This window comes from Aythya ferina, assembly GCF_964211825.1.
Source record: "Aythya ferina genome assembly, chromosome: 7".
Lineage (NCBI taxonomy): Eukaryota > Metazoa > Chordata > Aves > Anseriformes > Anatidae > Aythya > Aythya ferina.
The window spans coordinates 6,774,915-6,800,610 of record NC_140302.1 but is presented as its reverse complement, the minus strand read 5'-3'; the positions used below and the strand labels follow the sequence as shown (position 1 = coordinate 6,800,610).

Genomic DNA, 25,696 nt, shown 5'->3' with positions numbered 1-25,696 from the left:
TTTGCTCCCAGAGCTGGGTAGCCCCTTCAGGTGCGAATTACTTTTCTTCCAGCTCTCCTTCAGGCTCAGCTATTTGCGTTGCAATGGGATCAAGCTTTACCCTATTAAAGGAAGATGTCATTTTAAGTAAAGCTGCAAGAGTAATCCCCTGCATCAAACAGAAAGCTACAACTGGCACACTGTCATCCTCCACTGATAAACCAGCACAACCACAAAGCTGTTTTTAACTCTTGTCTTTGCACCCCTCCCAAAACCCTGCACTGCTTTGTGCAGCTGTGCGAGGTAAGGGAGCTGCAAAAAAGAGGTAGCAACCATGACAGTCTAGCCACCAGTTACGGAAATAGAGGAAAAAGATCTCCGAAATAGTAATTTTGCATCTTCCATTATTACCACATCCTGGTTTTAGAACTTTCTGTGCCACTTCTCCATCAGCTGACTTGCTCAGCTCTATGCACAGGGATGCGCAGTGCACCTGCTGAATGCACGCTGCTTTCCCTGAGCTCTTTCTGCCTACTTTTTTGGCCAAAAAAAAGGACAATGCTGCAATATAAAACATGGGCTGCAAGGATATGGAAGAACAACAAGAATACCATAGAGCTTTTTTTTTTTTTTTTTTTTCCTCCTTTCTGTAAGTTTAAAACCCTTCGGGAAAAAAAAAATAAAAAAATTGCTCATTCACCATGAAAAATCATATTTCATCATTTCATCTCCAAGCTGAAAGACTGAAGCAGCCCTTCCCCTAACAGCTCAGTGAACTTGCTCTCTCCATCACATGATGCTGACAATTTCACTACAATCCTTCTTTTGCAATTTAGCAGTATAAGAATTTACTTTTCACAGAAATCAGAATTCATATCTATAGAGAGAATCGTCCATCTCATCTTTGCCAATACACATCACTTATTCTGCTTTGCAATGTTGGGTTAGATTTCATATTGATAGCACATTCAACACTGTTTTTATACCTCTTATTCACTACTGTGTTGATGTTTTCATAGTGGCTTTTACACTTGTCACTTATCTTTTTATTCAAGCATTACTTCCTAATTTACTGTCATCTACAGAAACAAAAATATTGTAAGGGTGTTTTTCATTATGTAAAGGTCTGTGGTGGCGGTTTGTTTTATAAATGGACTCCCAGTGCTTTGTTTTTTCACTTTTGTAAAGCTGTCTTGTATAGGAAGGAAATTAAGTCAAAATCATTACATGGGGTTAGACTGGTCATGAAGAAAGTCACCAGGCAGACACCAGGTAACTTAATTGGCTGCAGTGAGTCCTACCTTCAGCGTACTTGATGTGAGCTTCTCGGTACTTGCTCTGATGAAACATTTGCTCTACAAAAAGCAGTTAGGAAAAAACAAACAAACAAACAAACAAAACGCTAAATCAATCATTTTATTCTAAATTTGCCACTTACAGATCTAAACATCCTAGAATTGCTAAGCAATAGAGCCACTGATCTCTGACACATTCAGACGAAAGTAGCAAGGATCAACCCGTGCTGTCCATATATCTTCAAGTTATAAAAACCAAAGTATTCATATTTGAACTTACAGAAGTAAGTTCAGGGAGAGACAGGGGGGAGCTCTGAAGGCACAGGACTTCATTAAACAAATCCCTAAAAGGCGGTCAAGACTAAACCTACCCTGATTATGTTTTCTCCACAAGACCTCAAGAGAAAAACATTTATGGACAGGAAAGCCTGCAAATTTCTACTCAGAAGACAGAAAGAGAACGGACCACCAATGTCAACAAGCATCAACACCCTGTCAGGGATTATTTGTTTATCACCTTGGACTCGGCTGAGAGCATCCGTCAGTCTCTGAGCAGCCTCAATCCATCATCGCGGGAAGATCTCATCCCCACAGCAGAAAGTTATAACTGTGTTCTTGCTCTGTCATCGCTTCTGAGCTCCTGCTGCCTCTCCTCCAAAAATTTAAATGCATGGAGAAACCTTGACAGCCACAATGCAGTGCCAGTCTTAAAGCCTGATGCTAGATCAGAGCTACGAACTGCTCAGACAATGCAGAGTAGAACTTCCCTCTGTTCCAAAAGGTCCTCCTCATCTGCTGGGAAGACTGCAAATTTTGCCTACTTTGACAAGGAAGCTTAGACAAGGAAGTTACTAGCTGTTATTATATTCACAGAATGATACCACTGAAAACAGATGGGATATGTGCCCTTCACTTCAGCATCAGAAGACAGAAAAGGACAAATACTACACCTGCTAATCAAGGAAGGGGGTTTCAGAACGTTGTCCTTTTCTTTAAAATAATATTAAAAATAACAAAAAATTAAACCATCCAGGTTTTGCTATTTTTCCCAAAAAGGGGCACAGCTTATAGCCTATCCTGCCTGCTCTGAGGCAATACAACAAGACGACAAGAAAGCAAATCCCCTACTGCGTATGACAGCTAACCACCCTTTGGGGAAGTCGGGTGGTCTACTGGTTGACCCTGGGCTCCTAAGATCCTTTTGATTTAGGTTTTTTCATTCTCTGCAGACCGTAACACAGACCACCCATAAAAGCGTAGAGAAGAATTTAGTGGCTGGATTTCTAGAGCTGGTTGTTCAGGCAACAACTGGGGAGTACCTTTTCTTAAAGTTGTGAAATTTTCTGAGAAAAACTGCAGGATCTGCTCTGCCTGGTTGTTGTGGTTCCGCTCGAGTGGGCAGCTGAGCTCCACCACAGCCGCTCTCTCACTCCCCCTCCTCAAAGAGGAATGGGGAGAAAATATGTGAAAAGGGCTCAAGGGTTGAGATAAGGACGAGAAAATCACACAATAATTATTGTAACGGGCAAAACAGACTCAGCATAAGAAGATAGTAAGATTTATTGCTCATTACTAACAAGCTAGAGAAGTGAGAAACAAAGGAAAGAAACCAAAAGCACCTTCCCCCCCCATCCACCCTCTTCCACCTCCTCCCCCCGAGCGGCTCAGGGGAATGGGGGTTATGGTCAGTCTACAGCGCTTCTTCTCTGCCGCTCCTTCTCGGTCACTCTCGTCCCCTGTGCTGTGGGGTGCCACCCACGGGATGCAGTCCTTGATGAACTGATCCAGCGTGGGCTTCCCACAGCCAGCAGCTCTTCCAGAACTGCTCCAGATATGGGTCCGTACCACGGGGTCCATCCCTCAGGAGAAAACTGCTCCAACCTGGCTCCCCTACGGGCAGCAGCTCCTGCCAGGTCACCTGCTCCTGCGTGGGCTCCTCTCCACGGGCCACAGGTCCTGCCCGGAATCTGCTCCGGCAGGGGTCTTCCACAGGCGGCAGCCTCCGTCGGTGCAGGGCCACCTGCTCCACCGTGGTCTCCTCCACGGGCTGCAGCATGAAACCCTGCTCCACCGTGGTACTCCATGGGCCGCAGGGGGACATCCTGCTTCACCATGGTCCTCACCACAGGCCGCAGGGGACTTCTGCTCCGGCGCCTGGAGCACCTCTCCCCCTCCTTCTACACTGACCTTGGCACCTGCAAGGCTGTTTCTCACTCCCTTGACTCTCCCGGCTGCTGTGTGGCGCAGCGTTTTTTTCCCTGTCTTAAATATGCTCTCACAAAGGCGCAAAACAACATCGCTTATTGGCTCAGCTCTGGAAAACAATGGGGCCCTTCCCAAACATGGGGCAGCTTCTAGATCTTTCTCACAGAAATCACCCCTATGGCCCCCTGCTACCAAAACCTTGCCACGTAAACCCACTACACTGGTGTCTTTTGCTGAGGATCCCCATGAATGAAGATACCATTCCACAAAGCAATTAACATGGAAAATGCTGCCATGAAAAAGAAAATGAAATGAAACAGGAATAAAGCTTACCAGATATTATAAAAAGGCAGAGCTGGTGATGCTCCTTTACTTTGCTTGTTTATCCTGACTGTAGGCCATTTTAATCTCTCCTAAACTACTGCAATTTGTTTAATTTATCCCAGGAGTAAATGGAAGATATAATGAATATCAAACACTTAAGCTTTTAAGAGGCCAAATGTTCTTCCTTTTTTTTTTTAAAAAAGTGACATTTTCAGGAGAGACCATAAACACAATATGGTCATTTTCATATGGGTGTCCACAGCAATTACATGAAAGAAAATGGTACTTAAATGAACTAGCAAAATGTAAAGCACTTCATTTTTTTTTCCATTTCCTTCCTATAGTAGTACTTTAAAACAAGAAGCATTGTGCTTCGTTATCAGTCTTTGTCTTCAGATAGAGCGCCTTTATTTTGGCAACAGCACAAAATCTAAGCGGCGCATGACAGAGGCCACACTAACACAAAAAAATCTTTTATATCTTCTATCCTCTTTCAAGCTATAATTTGTTTGATTTCCTCATTGAATTTTGTAAGATCAAAAACAAATGCAGTTAGTCGAGTTCAACATTGTCTACTGCAATGAATTACTGCAATACAATTAACTTGCATTCCAAAAAAAAAAAAAAGACATTAACCTGAAAGAAGAACACTCATTTCAAAAGTACAGAAAGGGACAGCTCTTCTACTGACATTTGTCAGTCTTTCAAGATGTTAAAGATTCCATTAAAATAGCTTTTTTTTTTAAAGTAAAAACACTTAACAGAGGTGCAGAAAGCATCTCCCGAGCTAGTTCATCGAAATATGACTACAGGCAAAAAAACTACCAACAAGTGAGGAACGCACTAATCTGATTATTCACTTGACAAACCTCTAATGGCATTATTAGAGGAGTTTTTTCAGACATTTTTTCAAAAACAAGACATGAACGCTTTTAACTTGATGTTCTTAACTCTGTATTGACTTTTAAGGCCCCAAACCCTCACTAGAGGACGGGTTTAGGTTTGCATTTCAGCCCATAGTTAATCCTAGGTCTCGGGATCCAGTTTCAATTCCAAGAAGTCTGACAGGGGATGAAGAGCAGCCTATGAGCCACCAAGAGGCGGTCTGGTCTCCCCATGCTACACAAGACCTTACTAATTAGGAAGGATCTTGAAAGAAAGCCCTTTATTTCCTTCATGCCATTAGAGCTCTAATGGAATTAACACATCATTAGTTAATACATACCAAAGTGTTTCCAGTGGGTGCCTCAAAAAAAAAAATTTAAACCAGTCACAATCCTTAGATGTTAAGGGCTGCTACTGCTAAGTACCCCATAAATGAGCTGGTTCTTGTTCAGTAAGCGCATATTAAAAACAACAAAAAAAGCATGATTCATTACAGCAAAGGAGAAATGACAAAGACCAACAGTTGAGTTCCTCAGACCTTCATTACGCCCAAGATGTTTGCAGGAACATGTTTTTTTCTCCAGTTCTACAAAAGGGATCATTATATTATGTATTTGTGGACTTTCATGTAAACAGCCTTCTGAAAGATACAGCAGGAACACCTAACCCACTCGCTCAAATTTACAGTGTCTCAATCCTGTGATAAAAGGAGCAGCAGAGAGCCCATTCTCTCAGAGGAAGCCAATTTCTTCCCTCTAACCATCAACATCTTTCATATTATGCAGCTTTGATAAGATCAATGGTTGCAGCTAAATTAACAGAAAGTTGATTTTTTAGTATGAAGCCCTTTAAATACTCTCCACTCTATAAATAAGCATCCTCTATGGCCTCTGGAAATTCAGAATACACTGCATCTCAGTATCTGCAAGGCAGAATTATCCCTGACAAGTTCATTTTGATTGAACTGTTACAAATAAGTCCAAAGATTCCATGGTTCAAGACAACTCGCCATGTATGCGAACAATGAGAGTACTGAGAAAAAATGTCCTATATTACAGTAGATATTTGGGGTCTTTGAAAATCCTAGCAAAACCCAGAAAAAAAATAATTAAATGGGGGGGGGGGGGGGGGGGGAGGGGAAGGGGGGGGCGGAACACAGTGGAAACACAGTGACAGAACTTATAAGAAGGACACATGTTTAGGGAAGTCCAGAGCCATGGAGATGTCCATGCCATCATTACAGAGGCATTCAGTTCTCTACCACTAAATCTTCCTCAGATTTCAGTGCCACCCTTCCCATCACTCCCCAAATTCTCACTGTATTGATCAATTAAAACAAGTTATATGGGAAATAAGCAGCTAACCCTGTGACTTGCCATTTGCTCCCAAAAACTGGAAGGAGGGTATCGTCTGGAAACATTAAAAGGTCATAAATCACCATACACAGAGAGATTGTGAAGTTAGTAAAGGTTAATGACAGTTAAGGTAAAGCGATTCTGTATCAAAACAGAGCCTTTTGGCAGAATAAGGGTTACAGCTGCTGCTGCAAAGAAAAAAAAGAAATGCACTTCCAGCACTAGGCATTTGTAAGAATGATCTCTCTTACTTAATGTCACACGACTACTTTTTTTACCTTCTTCCAGCTGTAACATCCCTGTAGTGATTGCATGGTCCAGTTCTAGTTTGGATGCAGTTAAAGGTTTCAGATGTTGTTTTAATGGAATCAGTTGTGTTAACTGGTAGCATAACCCTACAAAATAACTTGTTTTTTCTTGAACCAATGTTCCCTGATCTACAAAAGATCCAAAGTAATCTCAATCTATAAATCGTTAAACTGTGTGGGCCTGCCAACAAGTGCTAATTATTCATAGTACCTTCAGACTCAAAGCTTGTTAAAATTCTAGAAATAATACAGTGCAAAAATAGAGAAATGCCAACACATGGAAAAAGAATTTGAAAGGGCACAGAAGACCAGAAAGGGGACTGCTCCACAAGCTGATCAGAACAAAGGTCTGATGGATAAAAACACTTGTCAATGCAAACCTGTAAAGCTATCTGTGGCTTCACCCAGCCACACGATTATTTCTGAAATAAACAAATCTCACTGAAACACCACTGAAGGTTCAGCCCCTTGGAGCGGGTGATATACAGCATTCTCCTAAGGGAAGCCATGAGCCTCAGTATCTAAAGATGGCTTGAGAAGATGCCAAATCTCAGACTGACACAACAGGGACCACTTGTGAACGTCAGCTAAGAGATCCCCCAAGGCCAAGGAACGCCAGGACCACAAAGGAGATGGCTCTGTTAACCCAGCTGAGCCTTGCCACAGCCTTGGCAGGAGAACCACTTGCATGTCTCATCCTGTCCTTACCTACAAGGTGTTTTATTTTGTTCCTGGCACCCCATGGGAAATGAAACAACTATGATCGGGTCATCTGAATGTCCTTTACTACCAGTAGCTAATAAACAGCTTGAGAAAGGGTGATCCACCAGCACATTTTGGTCTCGAGACATGTCCTGTTGTTGAATCAATGTCACCGTGTTACTTCACAAGCAGACAGTGTTCAGACCAAGGGCTAAATTTTCTTCCAGCCTCTGACTGCATCCACCCATGAAGTTATTTTCAGCCAAGTGACCTCTAGAAAGTGAAACAAAGAGATGGAGCAGTGCATACCCTTAACAGATGCCTCGACTCTTCAACATTTAAGGAAAAGCCTTGAACTGTCCACATGCCACCTGGCAATGTACAGAAGATACTAAGGACTGCACGTTCAGCCCTACCAACATCAAGCATTTCATAAATACCTTCAGTGTTATGAAGAGGCCAAATGAGGGCAACATGCATTTGCAGCTAGAAGCTCTCACAGTGTATTTGGAGTACCTTCTACATGAAAGCAAGACTCCCCAAAATAGCAGCCATGTAACACAGCATGGACAAACTCCTCCTTTGAATTTTTTGGCTCTTTTATGTGATTCAAACTTCCTTCCATGAAAAATATCCTGATCATCTTGCCTGTCCTCAGACTTTGAAACCAATGCTGCTTTGAAGCTGCAGTACAGCACTCCTAAAGGTCCTCGCTAGACACAGTTGCGTGGGGAATCTGAATCGGAGCGATGTTTGCAGTTGTTCCTCGTGTGGTAGCACTTCCATCTGCTCTGATGCCGAGCAGATCTCCTTGTAGCTCATGAGCCCCACGCCACATCTTCAGCATGAGGGCTTATTCAGAAGCCTAAATTTAGACAATGCGAAGTTACTAAATTTACCTTTGGCAGTGAAGACTAATTTGGTCCTTATTTTGGGGAAAGCTCTCTTTAAATTCAGATTTAGAATCTCAATGGAAATAATTGTTCTTTGTTTAGAAGTTCCAGTAATTTCCAATTCTCTTTTGCAAGCTGATACTGAAAATCTCTTCCAATCAGCCTTCTTTCTTAACTTGTCATTCAATGTCCTTTTGCAGACTTTCTTGGACCGTCTTTCACTGCACTGACAATTGATGACCATAGGGCAAAATACATACAGAACTGCTTGAAGGCCACAGGATGAGGTTGGGAGCCATCATCTGCTGTTTCTGATGTGGATGCCAAAAAAAAAAAAAAAAAAGACACCAACAAGCTGTCCTTCCCCAGGGGCACGGTCACTGCACCTCTGTGGGCTCGGGGAACGGCCAGTGATCCCAGCACTGGGGCAGTTACTGCCTGGAGCAGGAGGAAAGCAGCGAGGAGGAGGCAGGGGAGAGGCACAGGCTGGGGGAAGCTGAACACATCCAGAAATACTCCAAAGTGCTGCTGGGATTTGCTGTAAGAAAGCACAGCTGGTGGGATAAGCCATCTGACTTCCCGGAGGTGGATTCCACTCACCACGCATGCACTGCAGGACATGTGCAATCACATTCTCCTTACCTGGATCCTCAAGCAGGAATGAATAACCCTGCCCCTGAACTTCCTCACCCTATTTTTTGCAGAACAGGTTAAAAAATAACAACTCTAGATTATGTTGTGCAATGTATGGACACAAGCACTCAACTCGACTGTCATCAGCAACAGAACAACCTAGGGTTCCCATACTTACTGACAAATAATATTGGGCTTTGTTTCTAATCTGAAGATATGCTTTCAGGATTACATACTGCAATGGAAAAATCCCTTGAGTCTCTTTCCTGAAGCCAGGGAAGCAGCAGGGACTTAAAGCAGTTCCACTGCAGCTGCCCAGCTGCCTCGTGGGGACCAAGCAGTGCCACCACCAGCACGGCTGGAGAAGACACGCTTTGGGGTTTTCATCCTCTCTGTGCTGTGTTCAACCACTTACATTGGCGTAGAGCAGCAGGCAAGGAACCACTTCTCTAAAGACAACTCAGCTTCTACTCAAGCAGCACTATTTCAAACAGTTCCCAACACCCAAGTTATTTTTCTCCTTAAGTGAAATACTTTTCTTCATTCTACAGCGAGTGAGCAGCTTTCATTTAAGAGAAATTGTTGTCCATTAGCAGAAGCATCATTTGGGCTGTGCTGACTCCATCCTGTGGCAACGCGATGGACCCTGCTGACATGTGCTGGACAGCACAAGCAAGCCAAGGTACAGAATATCAGCTGCTCTGCATTGCCCCGTGTTACCTTATTTCCCTTTCCACCCACGCCCTTTCTTTTTTTTTTTTTTTTTTTTTTTTTTAAAGCTGGAGGAAAAAGATTCTCATGCTTACTGCTGGGTACCCTGAGGACAGGTGATGCACAAAATATTTGCCACGTGGCAGATGATTGATATACCCCAAGCTCAGGCTTCACCTCACCCGGTCATAATTTTCTTATTATTTCTAGGGACTATTAGTTGTTCTCTTTGCTATGACAAACAAAAATAACCACAACTTCAACCTCTAAAAATATGCATCATCTGAAATTCAGGAGGCAGTCAAGATTTCCATCAAGTCTAATATATTCCAGGAATACAAAACCAGGTTGCATGACACCACCATGATTCAAACCAGATACCTGTTTCCATTCACTCAGCAATGCCATTTCACATCATTCCATGCTTTGGCCCTAAGATGGTCTACGCTAACCAGTTTTGCTGACCTTTTCCATTTTTCTCACAAGAATTTTCCTTCCAGTGCTACTTTACTTTACTTTTTTACATCCCTTCTTCCAACAAGTTTTCTGATTATTAGATTAAATCTTTTGCCACACATTATTCCACATCTGTGCTCCAACAATGGCAGAGCCAAGCTTCCATCCAAACACCATTTTCAAGGGGATGCTGCTCCTATAGCACAAAGTGCTCCTCATTCTGCACAGCTCAACAGCTTCAACAACTCTGCTGCTACTACCATGCTTTACTTCCCTTTCTCACACTGTTCCACACATGCTACTTTATATATATATTTATCTATATGCATACACACATGTATTTTAAATGAAGCAATGTTCTTTCCTTCTGCTTGGGAACATGGTCCTGATTTCAAAACTTAAGAGAACAATTGAATGATTCTTCTTTCGTTGGGTAACACAGCATATTATAACTTCATCCCTGCTCCATCCATAGTGTGACTTTTGACAAAATTATTATTGAGCTTGCATCTCCTAATTATGTTTTTCTTCTCATACAAGCAGCTTTGGCCTGGTTACTGTGAAAGTGAGGGATTTGCTTAGGCTTTATACTGAAGATGCAGGCATTAACTTGCCTTTTTGGCTTTTTTTTTTTTCTTTTGAAAGCATTTGAAATCTAAGCCCTTTAGTGCTGACAAATACACACCAAGAAAATGAAATAAAATACAATTCCAAAGGCATTTTAAAAATCCAAGTCTTTCATCCTCTACTACTTTCCATCCTAGCCATTCATCTAATGTCCCAGCCTGTGTTTCTGTTGTGTCTGTGAGCTGTCAGTCCAAAGACCAAGAAACTTTAAAAACAGAAAGACTCCGTCTAAGCAGGTAGCTGAAGAAAAACAAGGGTTCTGTTGGTTTCAATGTATTCAGTTATAAAATGGTCCCAGTCCTTTGCATGGACTGGAAAACTCTAGGCTATCACAGGGAGCAAGAAGAAAGGAAGCAGATGGTGATAGCTTTCACACCCTTCAAGCCCCTGTATGGGAGTCCAAGGAGAATTTCATACAAGCACTTCTTTGGCAAGCAATGCTAGCTGAACACATGAAATCCAGTGAACATGTAAACACATGTTCACCAACTTGACATCAGCAGAAATGTTGTGACTTGAAATCCCTCTACAGCAGGAGAGAGGCCAATGGCAAGACATACTACCAAATAAATGGCTCCTCATTTACACAGCCAAGGTTTCCTTCACTCCACAGGCAATTTCTTGCTTCCGCACATCTGATATTGTGAAAGCAAAAGAACTACTTTACTGCCTTCAGTTGAGCAAGACCTCACACCATCTTTTAGAGGTAGAAAACGTGTCCTACAGAGCTGGTGCTGCTGACTTAAAAGCCTTTGGATGACAACAAATGCCTCCTGCCCCCAGCAGTTCAAAGACATACACAGAGTTAAGCCAAAGTCTCACCCACCAGGTACACACTTGTTCTCAGCACGCCTCCCATCTTCACAGCAGTCTCTCCAGATTGCTCCATTCTGCATGTAGTAGACAACACCTGGTCCCACTGCAAAAAGTCTCAAGTTAGCAAGCTTCTTCTACAAACCCTCAATTCTTTTTATTTATTTTTTTTTCCCGGGAAGGGAGACAGCTGTTTTACTCCAGATTAGCACAAAACATGTTTGACATGCAAAACAGAATTTTGCCTCCTGGAAAAATACATGTTTCATTTTACCTTTTATACCATGCAAAGAACAAAAAAAAATCCATTATATACAAAAGGTAGCAAACATATAAATTGCTTTTTCCTACACCTTACCAGAATCTGCTCTCACTACAAACTATAACAGAGAATGAGACCAAGATCCCAGCCAGCCTCACTAATTTAGCCAGGAGCAGCCTCATCCATCCAGAACTCAGAAATCATTTTTACTCAGGGGGTACGCCTCCCTCTGGCAGCTGAGATTGTGCAATTTTACATTTTCGGGATTCCACAGTGGTACAGTGCCTCCAGCACTGTCACTGCATCTGTGCCAGCAGGGGAGAAAACACGTTAGCTGAGCAAGGAAGAGACAATAGCTTTTAGAGGTATCCTCTGAAAAAATAAAAAGTAATATATAGAAGAGGACAGAGAAAAACAACGCTACAAGTGCTTCTGTTTGAACATGGGAGGGAAAAGGTTCATTCCCCCTGGATGTCCAGAGCCAGGCAGGAGGAGAGCTCAAGGTTCCTTATCCATCCTGTCCTTCTCCATTTCTTCATCTGCCTCATCCAATTTGGCTCCCATGCAAGTTTTGGGTTGTTGTTGGTTTGGTGTTTGTTTTTTTTAAAGAGAGGAGAAAGATGATTAAAAATAGTAAATCTTGTGAAGTTTTTAAACCTTCAGGAGAAGATTTTGGCCTTTTAAATACACACCTATGCACAAGAAAAAAACAAGAAAAAACAAAACAACAAAAACAAAACAAAACAAACAAACAAAAAAACCTGACTCTGATGTCACAAAGCCCCAGATAATTGGCCTTTACTTTCATCTCTGAAGAGCAGCTTCATATGGAAGATCTCTAGAAATGTCTGGTTTAAAGCAAAGGGTATTTTTTTGTTTTGTTTCTTTATAATAATTTTAAATATCTGCATAACAGTTCAAAGGAGAAAAGTATTTCTGTCCTCAGAAGGACTTGAGAATAAAATTCATTTCTATTGAACTTGAAGGAACTAAAATGTGTAAAGTGCTTCTCTGAATGTCAGCCAAAACCTGCAAAAACAGTTGAGTGGGAGAGTAAAAAAAAAAATAATAAAAAAATAAAATAAAAAAAGGAAGGAAGGTTTCACTCCATACGTACCCTTATAAATGCCTCTGGCTTTTCCATGTAACATATCTGTTATCTGTTCAGATTTTGGTATATGCCAATATGGTCAGAAAATTGCCTGCCCTACTGGAAAGAAACCCAAGAAATATCTATCAGTCCTGCAGAGCAATTACTCAAAATAAACAAATAAGTGGGAAATGTCATGAAAACTAAATATATCCAGATCAATAACTTCACCCAGACACACAGTCACGTGCCACTGTGTAAAACAGCTTCCTCTAAAAGGTACAGCTGGGCTTCAGCAGGTGAAAATGGTTTCTCAAGAGGAATATGCTTGCCTAACTCCTTACAGCAGTGTCAGTAAGGGAACACATTACCAAACTTTCCTGTGCTGCAAGGTGGAGACAGAAATTAGAAAACAAAGCCCTCCAGAGCAAAAAGTCCTCCTGTGCTATGGTGCACAGGAGGAACGTGGAATGACACGACCTCCACAAGGTCTTCAGGAGTGAGGATCACGCCCCAGCCAGTTGATGAAGGCTTTGCCAGGCTGCTGCGGGATGGTACGCTGGTCTTCCATACGTGCTGCAAGGCTACGGCTAAATGTGATTCAGCTGAGTAGGGAAGCTGTCCAGAGTCCAAGACTGAGGTCACCACACTGCTCTAAATTAATACAACTTTATATGCGTAAATGTCCCTCTTCTGATCTCTGTCAGAGTGAAAAGTTCAGGACTGTTATCTCAATTTGGGATAAAAACGCAGGTAACTAAATGGGAGGGAGTTCCAGCCACCCAGCAGGAAACAGGCATACAGAGAGAGAGTAACCACAACTCTAAACCTAACTCTGCTCAATCTTGCCCACATTTGTAAGGATCAAGCCAACTCCAAAAATACACACATGCACACATCAATTTCAAGGGGAAGGAAGTGTTGAATTATAATGGTGTCATAATGAAAGTGGCCTTTTGATAGCCGTCACCTAACTTGTCTCCTGGAGGCTGATTTTACAAAGGTAAGTGTACAGCGTACACATGTTCTGTCCCCGTCATATGCCAGTAAATCAGTTACAGAAATGTTATTACAGCTCCTTGATTCAGCCTCTAAGTGCTACATCAGAAAGTCCTCAAGCCAGAATTCTAACAGGAAAGGGTTTTTATGCAGTGAAATCTTTTTCCTGCCAAGCTGTAGGCAGCTGAAACTCTTCTCCAAAACCAGGTCATAAATGATAAACAGTTTCCACTGAAGAATGCAAGAGATTCTGCTTCACATATCAAAACTGCAGCACTTCTTGTTTTTAGGGACATCACTCATCAGGTTGCCCGACACCCTTGCACTTCATCTTCCATGATGGGAACAGCAACATGGACTGAGGGCACAAGAAAAAGCTTAAATCTTTTCCACCTATACAGAAGGAAAAAAAACAAAACAAAAACACAACACCCTTAATGGGATCTCACTACCAGCACTAAAGCTATTGGAGCATGTTTTTTCATAAAGTAATCTTCTCCACCTATTTTCTTCCCCCTTAAATGTTTCCTTTTAGGTTTTTACCCCCTGGCTTTGAAATTCCTTCACAATTAGCCCATCTTCTTCCATACAAATCTTCCTTCCTCATGTGACTCCTGAGCACTTCCTCACCCCCAGAACCATTCATGTTCACCCATGCATTTTGGCAGGGGAGGATCTGCAACACAAACTGGAGCTGGCTGAGAACAACCGAGCTCCTCCTGCCCAGCTGGTCCCCCACTGAACAGCATCGGAGACTTGAGGGAACCCAAGGAAGGCAGCCCTTGCTCCCCAAGGAGAAGGAACGTGCCCACGCAGTTGGTGTTTGCCTGGCAGCAGACATGGAGTTTTATATCCAGAGCCATTTGCCTTGCTACATGGAAATGAGCAGCAACAGAGTAAGAGGGTAAATCAGGAACAGAGAGCATCATGTAATTGCACTGCTCCTTCCCAACAGTAAGAATTTAGTGCACTGCCTTGATTTTTTTTTTTTTTTTTGAGACATGCAAAATACAGGGTAATTTACAAGAACTTTTTTTTTTTTTTTTTTTTTTTTTTTTTTTAATTTTCATGAGACCTCCTGCTGTTTTAATTAGGAGAGCTTGAGAAAAATATTACTGAACCTGATACTGTTACTATGGAGTTAACTATCCCTGGAGAAGCTCCCAAAGGCATTTCCTTAAATTAGCCAAGCCAATAATAATCCTGTATTTCAAGGGTCTTCCGGAAGCAAACCTCCTGTTTCCTACCATTTCGAGCCACCTTTCCTTGCATGAGCTTATTGACATGAATTACGCCAAGCAGGAACCCTGTGGAATTCACCCAAAGGGACAGTTTTCCCTCAAGAAAATACTTTGAAATATTATTGCTAGTTACTCGAGTTACATTCTCATGGTGCCTCCCTTGTTTTTAAACATTCCTCGTTTGCATTTAAGCATTGTTTACTTAACAATGATTACCTGGGCAAAACTGCACAGTGTTGCATCAAGTGAGTCCTTTCTTTAAGCAGAAGTCTTTCTGCAACTTACAGCACTTCAATCCAAAACTTGAAGCATGTGTGAAGTCAAAACTGACTTTTCTCATGAAGGTAGGTAATGTAAGTGATTTTTTTCCCCTCATTTTTTATTTTAAATACTAAACACTTCCAAACAGCCAAGTGCTAGCTTCATAACGGGGTGCTTCTGACCCCAGAAAAACCCCAGTCAAATGGCCATACAACACATACAAAATACCCTTAAACAACAGCAGACTGACGGCATGAGATCTCTACTTAAGATTCTGCATTACCAAACTTTTGTTTCGAGGTGAAACCACTTTTCAGCATCATACAATAAAGCTGAGAAATGCACAAATAGATAGATTTTCCTGTCTTCATAAAACAGCTACAGCGTAAAAGAAAAATTTCAGGAGACTGTGTTTTATGGCCATCCCTCCCAGCCATTAATTCACATTTCCAGCTTGTTTTTAGGCTTGGTTTTAAATTTATACTACAAAAGGGAGACTGCAGCAGCCTGCTGTGGGCCAGTGCAACCGCAATACACCAGCCTCATGCGGGAAGCTCTCTGATTTCGCAGCCAGAGCGCCTACCACCACTGAAAAAAACATTTCAGCCTGCTTGGTCTGAAGAAATGTTTATTTATTTATTTTTAAATAGCCTGAAAACACTAGAAGCTTATTTTGAATTGACAGCTGAAGATCACTGCAACTCTTGTTCGGGCAAGTTACAGCAGTGCATGCCCACTGCAGCAGGGAATACAAACCTGAGCTGTTCTCAGGGCGCAATGAATGTGCAAAATGCTTCTCGGACTGGTTTCGTGTTACTGTCCCAAAATTCTCACTGCAGCTTTGAAACAAAAGCAGTCTGTCTAGGATTGCAGAAAACTAACTTGCAGGAGATCCAGATGCAGAAGTCCAGAGGAGAAGGCGACTGCACCCAAACAAATAAATCTATATAACTGAAATGCTTCATCTTCCACTGAATCTAGCTTAAGCTGACATGCGAAATGCTTGTTGATATACAGATATGGATTAAGATCCTCCTTCAGAGCAGCATTCCTTATTCCCTCCCACTTCACTAGTTGGAAAAATATCAAAGGGCAAAATTATTAACCAAATCTAGCGAAGAGCACTAAGGCAAACAGCATCACGTTAACAAATTAATTCTGGTACAGCAGACTTTTTTTTAAAAATATATGCGTTTCTGAGTCACCAAAATGAATATACAACTAGGAGAGCTTGAAAGGCAGACTGCGCTTGCCTTGTTGCAAGTATCAGATGGTAGCTACATATGTCTTTGCCTACCGTGCATCTCTAATTATCCTGGGAACATGGTGACGATGCCAATCAGCACTGGCTGGCCGGTGGAGAACTGGTGAAACCTACACTTCCAGTAGCAATTCCCTTGAGACCACTTGTGTGCTCTCTCTCAAACAGGAAACATTCACGAACAAATTCACTTCGACAGAAGGATTTCTGAAAATCAGAGCTGATACAGAACCACTAAAGGAGAAATTACTGCAGTGACTGAACCAGCTACTGCATAATTTCTCACCTATGAGAATAAAAAGCTTCCAACTTCTGCTATTTGGGTCACTGCTTCTAAGGAGGGGGGGTGAAATCTTGACACCATATAAATCCAGCTAATGTGACACGATGCAAGCAGACCTGAGCAAAGTTTTCCTGGCACCTACTTCCATTGTCATAACTCTGAAGACTGAAATTCATCATTTTTAATTCTCATTCACCTCTGCTCTATCCTGTCTTCCTAAAATCTGTATGACATCTTCCCAGTGCAAGTACATAATTCATCTCCATGCTTATTTTATTAACTTACATGCTTTCTATCACAGCATTCCCCATGCTCAATTCTTTTTTCCCCTAATTTCACATAATGTAAATAATTCCCAGTATGCTCAACTCAGAAGTCAAGAGCTCTTCTTTCTGCCCAGCACCATCATCTCTCACATTTTAGCCCAAGTAAGGGCTCATGGGTTGGGTTCTTCCCTTGTAACAAAGGCTGCTGTAACCCCCCTGGTTTCATCTTGCCAACAGCTAAACATAGCCCCCTTCAAGTAAGATTTAAGATCAAGCACCAAAAGGAGAAAACAAGTAAGGGAAGCTGTGAAAAGCAAGTGGGAAAAGTATGGCATTTTTTTCCTTGTAAGAGTTTTGTGGGTTTTTATATCTTCAAACGATTCCTAGAGGGTAAGGCTGTTTTTTCATCGGGGGTGGTGGTGGTGGTGGTTTTTGGGGGGTGATTTCAATATTTTGAGTTGTCTTTTCTTCTTCTAAAACAATAATCCCAAATTTGGGATCCTTGTACTCAGTGGCAACAGACGATGCCCTTTGTTGCTATCTTTGATGTTTTCTAAGCTCCAACCTTAATGCATTTGCTCCACAGTTACAATCACATGCCACTTTCCAATGCTACAACACCCAAGTAATTTCCCAGATGGATCATTTGATTAGAATTGAATCAAGTCTGGAAGCTCGCAGTGCTATCAGATCAAACCAGAGGTCTCTCTGGCCTTCCTTGGAAGTTGCCAAGGGTGACCAAGAGCAGATGCCTCAGGAGGTTGCTAAGACAAGGCAAGCACATATTATTCCTCTCCAGTTGTCCACAGGCTTCAAAACACTGCAGCCCATACCCTTTGAACAAGGGGTGGTATCTCTGTGTTTAACCACCTCAGTGAGCTTCCAATTTCTCCATTTGCTTTCAGGTGCATGTGGTAGTACAACTTCTCTCCACCACCTGCATGTGGTGCCGGTGAAGAAACAGCTCCTTTTGCGCCCTTCTGAACCTGTTAGTTTCACGAGGCACCCTCCACAGCCTCTCAGAAAAGAAGCTGTTTCTCTGCTTACCTTCCCCATATCCCTTGCAGCATCACAGGCCTCTATCACTCCTCTCCCCCATCTTTCTTTGGCAGACTGACAGGGATCGCCTAGCTAGCCGTGCTGCACAGACACCACTCTGTGCACAGGTGATGCCTCTCATCCATCTCTGAATTGCTTCCATTGCCACTGCTACTCTCCTCGACACTGGAAGGATGATAGCTGTGGAAAGATACAGGAGACGCATGGATTTATGCGGACATATAATGTTCCCCTCTGTTTTCTACTCTTTTTATTATAATTCCCAACACTTGAGCTGGCTTTTTGTCAGCTGCCAAGCACTGCTCTGATACATTCATAGAAGTCCCTATTTTAACACAAAGATCTCACTCCTGAGCGATAACAGTCAGCTCAGAGCCCAGATTTGATATGATAATCAGGTTTCCTACATACAACACTCATCATTTATCTATACTGCATTTCATCTGCCTTTTTATCAGGCAGCCACCCAACACTTTCAGGCCCTCTTCTAGCTCTTCACCATTAGCTCTCATCTTTCTTACCTGAATAGTGATCATCAGCGTATTGCTGCTGCTCTCTTCCAAGGCACAGCAGAACAGCACAGGCCTGTCAGTGACTTCCCTGCACTGTGGAAGTTGGCTCATTATTTCTAAGATTAATTTCTTACCTTTTAATCACCTTGTATCAGAGCAAGAACCTTTGTTCTTATTCCCCTTGGTACTTTAACAGCCTTAGTTGAGCCCTTCAAAGGCCTCAATAACTACATTAGGATCAGCTTCCCCCTACAACAGCCACACTAATTCTTCCACACCTTACTCTGCTTCTGTGCGCCGATTAACTGAAGCCTTTACTAAAGGTTTGATCAACTTGCCTAGCACTGATGCAAGACCTGTAACCTCACCCAACACCCCTGGAGCTCCTGCAGAGCCATCACGCTTGTGACTTTTTGTCTCTGCAGCCTCTGGTCTCATATTCCTCTCACTCTCCTTTCTGATACCAGCCCAGCTGCTGAACTCCTGGTGCCAGCTCCTGCAAATAAGCATGTTCTGGTCCCTACCTGAACGGCTCTTGCAGCAACATTACGAATCACAAAAACATCTGAGAGCCCATGTCATCACAGCCACTGAAACTGGGCTCTGTTCAACCTTCACTATTTCCTATTTGCACTTCACATCTGCCTCGTTTTTTGATTCTGACTTAAGTTAAAAAATTTCTTCACCACTCTTGGACAATGCTTCATCCCAAAAGATGTACATTTCCACCCCTGTGTTTGGCTGGAAGTTACCCCTCAGTCTCAACTCCTTCCTTAAGCACCAAGGGTTCATTTTGAGCCTCTAAACCTGCTGGGCTGTTTCAGACGTTTCCGAACTCCTGACAGAGGTAAACTCTCTTTAGGGCATTTCAGGTTACCTTGTCATCTCAGACACCACGATTCAAGGAGACATACAGCCAACAACCAAAACCCTGTGCTGCCACCCCATCCCCTCCTTGCTGGAACCCCTGTCACCAAAGGGGTGTTCTCATTGCAGATGAGCATGCAGCCATCAGCACGTGATGGGGAGAGCCTATTTACAGGACCATTTCTGCCTTTATTGCACTGATGATCTCCCGCACAGAGTTTTCCCTCTTCTCAGCAGGTCTGCGGCTGCTGGCCTAGAGATGAGATTGCTCCAGGACTCTTGCATTAGACAAAGTTAACAGTGCATGGCAGCAGCAAGATTGAAGTTCTGAATCAATTTCCTGCATGTCAAGTTGGTCAGTTATTTTAACTAAAGCTTGCAATTACTGAATAAAGCGTCAGAAAGCAATGAAATGAACAGACTTAAGACCTTCATACTGTTAATTTCCGTGTCTATCAAACTGTAATTTAAAATTAGCAGCTATATCACAAAGATACAGCTGCAGCTTTCAATTTATCCTTGAGAGAACACAGATGGAGAAGGATCACCCCCTCAAAACATGCTCAAACTAGCAAACTGTGAGCCCCTCTGAATACAGCTGCAAACACCCCCCTGGTTGACTTGCTAGGAAAGGCTCCTGCATTTACCCCTACCTGCGCCCTGCTGAAGCAGACACAACAGCCTCGCCACGTCGGCCACCCCTGTCAGAGGTGGCATTGCCCCCCAGAGCCAACAAAGGACTCTTTTAGAGCACAGTACACACATCTCTCAAATCCCAGAACATCAAGAGCTTTCCTAACGATATTTTAGAATGGAAGTGCTTTATTTATCAAGACAGTGAAGGAAAAGATGTGGTTACAAGACCAACAAAAATGCCAAGAGAGCAGATGCCATTGATTGCAGATGGCTACAGAATACCTGGACTCAAGCACACAAGCAACTGATAACACAAGTGATAATTTTGCCTCTGAATTATTAGCATACATAAGAATAAAATTTTGATGGGAAAAGCTTTTTTAAAATTGAGAAAAAAACAATCACCAAGGTCACATGAAGTTCCAACTTACCAGCTCTGGAATTATGTTTGCTACATAATTGCTGCTTACCTGAAGCAAAGGTGCTCCAGACCAAGTGTCTGGAGCTATCTGTGAAGAAAAAAAAAAAACAAAAACAAACAAACAAACAGAAAAAACTGGTTGTGAAGGTCCTATTTAATACTTGCCCAGATTATGGTGCCATAATTGAAGTTCCTTTGCTTCAGCATCAGTAAGGTTAACTGGAGAATTGAAAAACCTCCCAAAGAATGAAAAATGTGAAAGTTTTCAAGTGGCGAGGCAGTATATCGTACATGCATTGTTATACTACAACTGCTTATACGGAAATACGCAGACACCCCTCAAATTCTTGCAGGAGGTGATAGCAGCTTTGGAGAAGAGGAATTTTTCTGTTTTTCTTTTGTCTGTTTCTGAGGAATTAAATTTAAAGAAGGACAAAATGGAGTAAGAAGAGAACAGACACTCATCCTGGGAGGAGAGAGCAGATGAAGTGGTAGCAGAGAGCAATCCAAATGCTGTACAGAATTACAGTATGTGATGTCCCCAGACTCTCTAGCTTGGCAGAGTTTATTTTATTGTCTCTGCCGACTCATTCCTTCACACACACACAATACGTCCTGTCTTTCAGCTCAGCAAACAACCACACAGTGCAGCCAGATGATTCTCCTTCCAATTGTCTGTAAAGGTGCCTTTCTCTGTTTTGTTTTTTAATATTGTGTTTCCTCTAGAGAGGCTCTTCACTAATGCTGCCTTGGAACATATTTCACAAGCTAACATGCCGTAGATAACAGCCAGTGATGGGTATTTTGTGCTGCAACCAACTGGCCTCCCACAAAGCATTTGGGATACTGGTACACACAACAGCAGATGTAGTATCGCTTACAATCTTGTGCAGGTTTGCACATACAGACATCTGAACTATTTAGCATCTTAAACGCTCAACTAGTTTCTAAGACAACTTTGCAACCCTCTCCTACCTCTTGGGCCAAATGATTACTTGGCGCGTGATAATACCGTAAGCCAAACAGACAGGAAAACACTTACCCTTTCAGACAGGAGCAACCCTGTTAGCAAGACGCCATCAAAAACATGTATATGCTACAAAGCTATCCTCCCCTGGGACAGAACTTTTTACAGGGCATTTTCAAATAGACAATTAATCTCTTGAGATAAATACAGCTTAAAAAAACATTTCATGAGTTATCTTGTGTTTGTATAAGTGGTGTTGCAAGGGAAAAGGATGTGAAATGACAGAGAGGGTTGTACCTTGGACTACAACGGCAGAGCTTCATATATAAATCATGCAGTTACACCACCAAGTCTCTGAAGCAAGATAACGCTGTTCAGATGTGCTGCCGTACACATGCAATTACTATGAAAGACTTTAAAGCTAACTCTTACTATCCTGTCTCCATCCTGATTTTAGCTATTACTTCAATTGCGCAGCCAGGGCTATCTAGCAGCAGGTTGAACTGCTTGAGCAGGGCTTCCCTATCCTAAGCAGCAAGAAGTTATAAAGGATGTTGGTGCTCCACAGCGGCTTCATCCACAGCTACAGCTGACTACAGTTGTGGTTTTTTTCCTCCCGCTAATTTGCACAGAATACCCAAAGCAAAGCAGAAAGCAAAACAACAACGTGGCCTTTCGAGACGTGGCAAGAAGTACTTTCCATAAAGGTTTTTCCCTGCAGAAAGGGCAGCTGCCCACAGTGGAAGCGCTGCCCAGGTGCTGCTGGGCTGTACAGAGGCAGCAGCCACCAGCTGTGCCTGGCGGCACAGGCACTGCAGTGCTTTGGGCAGCTGTTCCCTCCAAACACTGGCCAACAAACCCCAAATGTCAGATAACCACACTGGTTTTCCATGGCCTCTTGCTACCAGCCACCCACAACGGCTGGGTAAAATTGCCTTGGTACTGCACCCCCTCCAAAGCACAAGGATCTTGACATTTCTCTCAGCATTTTTCAGAAGTTTCCAGCCAACAGCACTACTGGAAGAAACACGTACTGGGAAAAGGGACAAGGCTCTGGTATCTTTATTAACACAGCCGTTGACTTATTCTGACCTCAAAAATCAAGGACTTTGCCTCGGGGAACACAGAGGAACACTTAAAAGCATCTTTGCTCCTTCTGCTTAGTGGCTGTACCACTTGTAGGCACCCACGGACAGCAATACACCCCAGGGTTGCAGCTTGTATGGGCAGCAGTGAACAACAATAATTTAAAGAATAAGAGAACCGCCAGCATGCTAATCATTATGCTGAATGGATCAATCATTTAGCAAGAATTATATCCCAGATTTATTTGTAGAACTGAATCAATTCTGAATTTATTCTGCCTCACTCTACCATAACATCGCCGACATTCAGATCAATCCACATTAAAGAACTTACCCTGTGCAGATAAGCACTATTCCCTCAGCAAACAGCTAAATCATTTGCTGGTGTTAACAATTTACATATTTCTTGACAGCAACACTGCAACTTCTCGCATCGCATCACCAAAGAACATAGTCGTCATCCCAAAAGCAGAGGGTCAGCTCTCTTTAATCACATACTGCCCAACACTTGCACACATTTCCCAATACGTGCCACGTTTGCAAGCTAAATATGTTTCCTATTTGGGCTACTTCTGGGTTGTGTTTTTTCCTCTACAGTTCCATCTGAGTTGCTCCGCAGAACACAAGTTCACCGTTTCATTTAAGAAAATCCAAATATCCGCTTCATAAACTGCACTAGTCTATTACATCAGAGCATTGCCAACAATTTCATTTACTTGATCTGTTTTAAGAAATCATTCAGCATGTTCTTTAAAGAGAAGTTCATGCCAAAGAAAATTGCTTTCTGATATTTTACTTTATCCACAAACAAATGCTGGAAGACTATGAAAACATGCACCTGTTCATTCAACATCATGAATAGTCTCTGTCCTCCCTCCCTAATGGGAGGAAAAACATGAATAAAGCACAATTACTATGCCCTGCACAGCCAAAAAAAAACAACAAAACAAAACAAAACAAAACAAAACAAAACAAAAAACAGGCAGATAAAGACTGACCACCACAGCTGGAAAAAGAAAGGAGAAATGAAATCCCAAACACCCATGAGCCTGAAACTTCTGCCCTGGAGAGGAGCTGGCCCCACTCACATGGCACAAGCTGAGCGTCCTGAAACCTACAGCATCAGGCTCTTCCAACACCCAACTTCTTATCTTGTTCTACAACGTAAAACTAGAAAAAAACCCTTTCAGCTCCCCCATGGTAAAGCATGAAGGAGCAAGTTACTGTTTCCTGTAATTAGAGCACGTCAATAACACGCGTCCGTGTCTCGTTGCTATCTGTGATGTACAGCCCTGTTACCTTCTAGTCAGCCATAATGTGCTCGCTGCAGCACAAGCAGGTTCTGTTCACAGCAAATGAATGCTTCCAGTCATCAGCAGATTTGTATCATTAACTGATAAGTACAAGAAAACATACACTTTTCTGTGGGTCTTGCAATAAAACGAGTTTTCTTTAATCTGTTCACTACAGGATAATGATGTATAGGGCCATAGCATGCAATTTAGCATATGTTCTAAATCCTTTTGCAGTTGACTTCAGCAATCTGTTCCATTCACACAGGCTTCTTTTCCAGCCCAGACAACGCTACAAGTCAAGCCTCGCTTCTGCAGACCATGCAGATATTCCACTTACAGAGAACACACGGCAGCAGCAGGGTCCAAAGATCCTCAAAACTGTCCAGCTGCCCTCCTCCGGCCCAAAACACTTCGTCACCGAGCTAGCCTTCACACAGAGATAAGCTGCAACATGGAGATTATCAAAGAGCGAAAACGTGCAGCTAGGGCTCACCATGACAGTGGGAAACTGCAGTCACTTTTCTGGGTTTTCTTCTGGTTTCTACTTCGAGCAGCGCTGGTCACACCTCTCAGATGTGGTGGCTTCATTACAAGAAGCCACAGCATGGAAGGCAGAGAAGAGTGCTGCGTACTGAACAGCCTGCAGGTACCTGATCCACCACTCGTGAGGCCAATGCCCGTGGGGCAGGCACAGATCACCTCCAGGAGCAGCTGTACATGGTCAGAGGAGCGTGACATGGGCCTTTCCAGGCAACACGTAGGCACAGAGCCTGCAGATCTGCCCATCCTCGCGAGGTGCCAACATGCTGCCAGGAGAGCCAGGCACAGAGCAACAAGGGACACCCGGCATAGCAAGCACCCCTGGCTGCTGGGTGCAGGCCTAGGAATTTGTCTGCACCTCTGCTGTGGCCATGTACCCTGGTTTCCCAGGGATGGAAGTATTTCTCAAAATAGATCACTCGATACCACCACCCTCCAAAGTGCTCATTGATTTCTGCACAGACTTAACAAGATATTTGACTTTCTGAAGCTGTACTTAATTTCTTTGTCACTATATTGCCTCTCCCTGATCTGTGGTCCCTTCTGACTTTTCTGATTAGAAGCATCATTTTTCTCCTTATCTTAACAGTGTGAGAAGGGGGAAGCGTTCTGCATCTATCCAGCCCTTTCTGGGGAAGCGTGACTCTTTCCAATTGTTTTAATAAAGAAACGCTGAAATACAGGCAGACATAGGGAAGTCACTCACCAATACCAACCTAATAGTTTAAAAAATAACTAGCACGCTGCTTTAAGCGACTTGAACTAGCTCACGGTTGTGTCACATTCAAGGAAGATGGAAACAAGTCAAAGAAAAAATTTAGGCTCTGAGATTAGAAGTGCAGCCTACCTACTTCCTCGGAAGTTTACAAAACACTGCAATCTGCCAGCACCCACACATCTTTATGTGAGCTAAGGGAGCACAATGTGGAAAACAAGAAATGCAAACATCAGAATTAGTTGTTTAACAAAAAAAAAAAAAAAAAAAAAAAAAGACATTAAGCCTGGATTTAAGCAATGTCTTGAAATGTGAAACTCCTTAGAAATTGACACTGGAGTCAGAAGAAAGCGCCCTGCTAGTTTCATTTTATTCTCCTATGGCAAATAAATACGGTCTCATCAGGTCGGTCACCTGGGGAAATGAGGAACCTGACCTAAGGACATGGAGCTGGTCATGGCACAAGGGGAGCTGCTTCCAAAGCCAGGGCTCCTCCACGGAGCACTGCCTCTGCTCAAAGCAGTGGCACGGGCACCCGAAAACCAAGGCAGGCTCCAGAAGCTCCCAACGCAGCAGCAGCCAGGAACGAGCCTAAGGTTATTTCGTGTATGTGTGTCTTTTCATTCATTTCTCTAGAACAGTATTTTAGTCACAGGAGACTTTACAGGGTGAAGTTATATTCTGCAAGAATAAATGAATCTGAAATTGCTTTCATGGAACGTACGTTTGTCTGAGCTCAGAAAATGCATT

At 42.8% G+C, this 25,696-nt stretch overlaps 1 protein-coding gene across 12 annotated transcripts in view; it reads right to left on the bottom strand.

Moving 5' to 3' along the window:
• Positions 1 to 25,696, bottom strand: part of PCDH15 (protocadherin related 15) — an 883,259-nt gene that overhangs the window by 719,143 nt on the left and 138,420 nt on the right. For 5 of the 12 annotated variants that reach the window (XM_084525148.1, XM_084525147.1, XM_084525146.1 and 2 more), the window contains one exon: positions 11,200 to 11,292. The exons of the other annotated variants lie outside the window; for them this stretch is intronic. The gene's annotated coding sequence lies outside the window, so the exon portion shown is untranslated. The remainder of the gene's footprint in view (positions 1 to 11,199; positions 11,293 to 25,696) is intronic. 12 annotated transcript variants of the gene reach the window in all.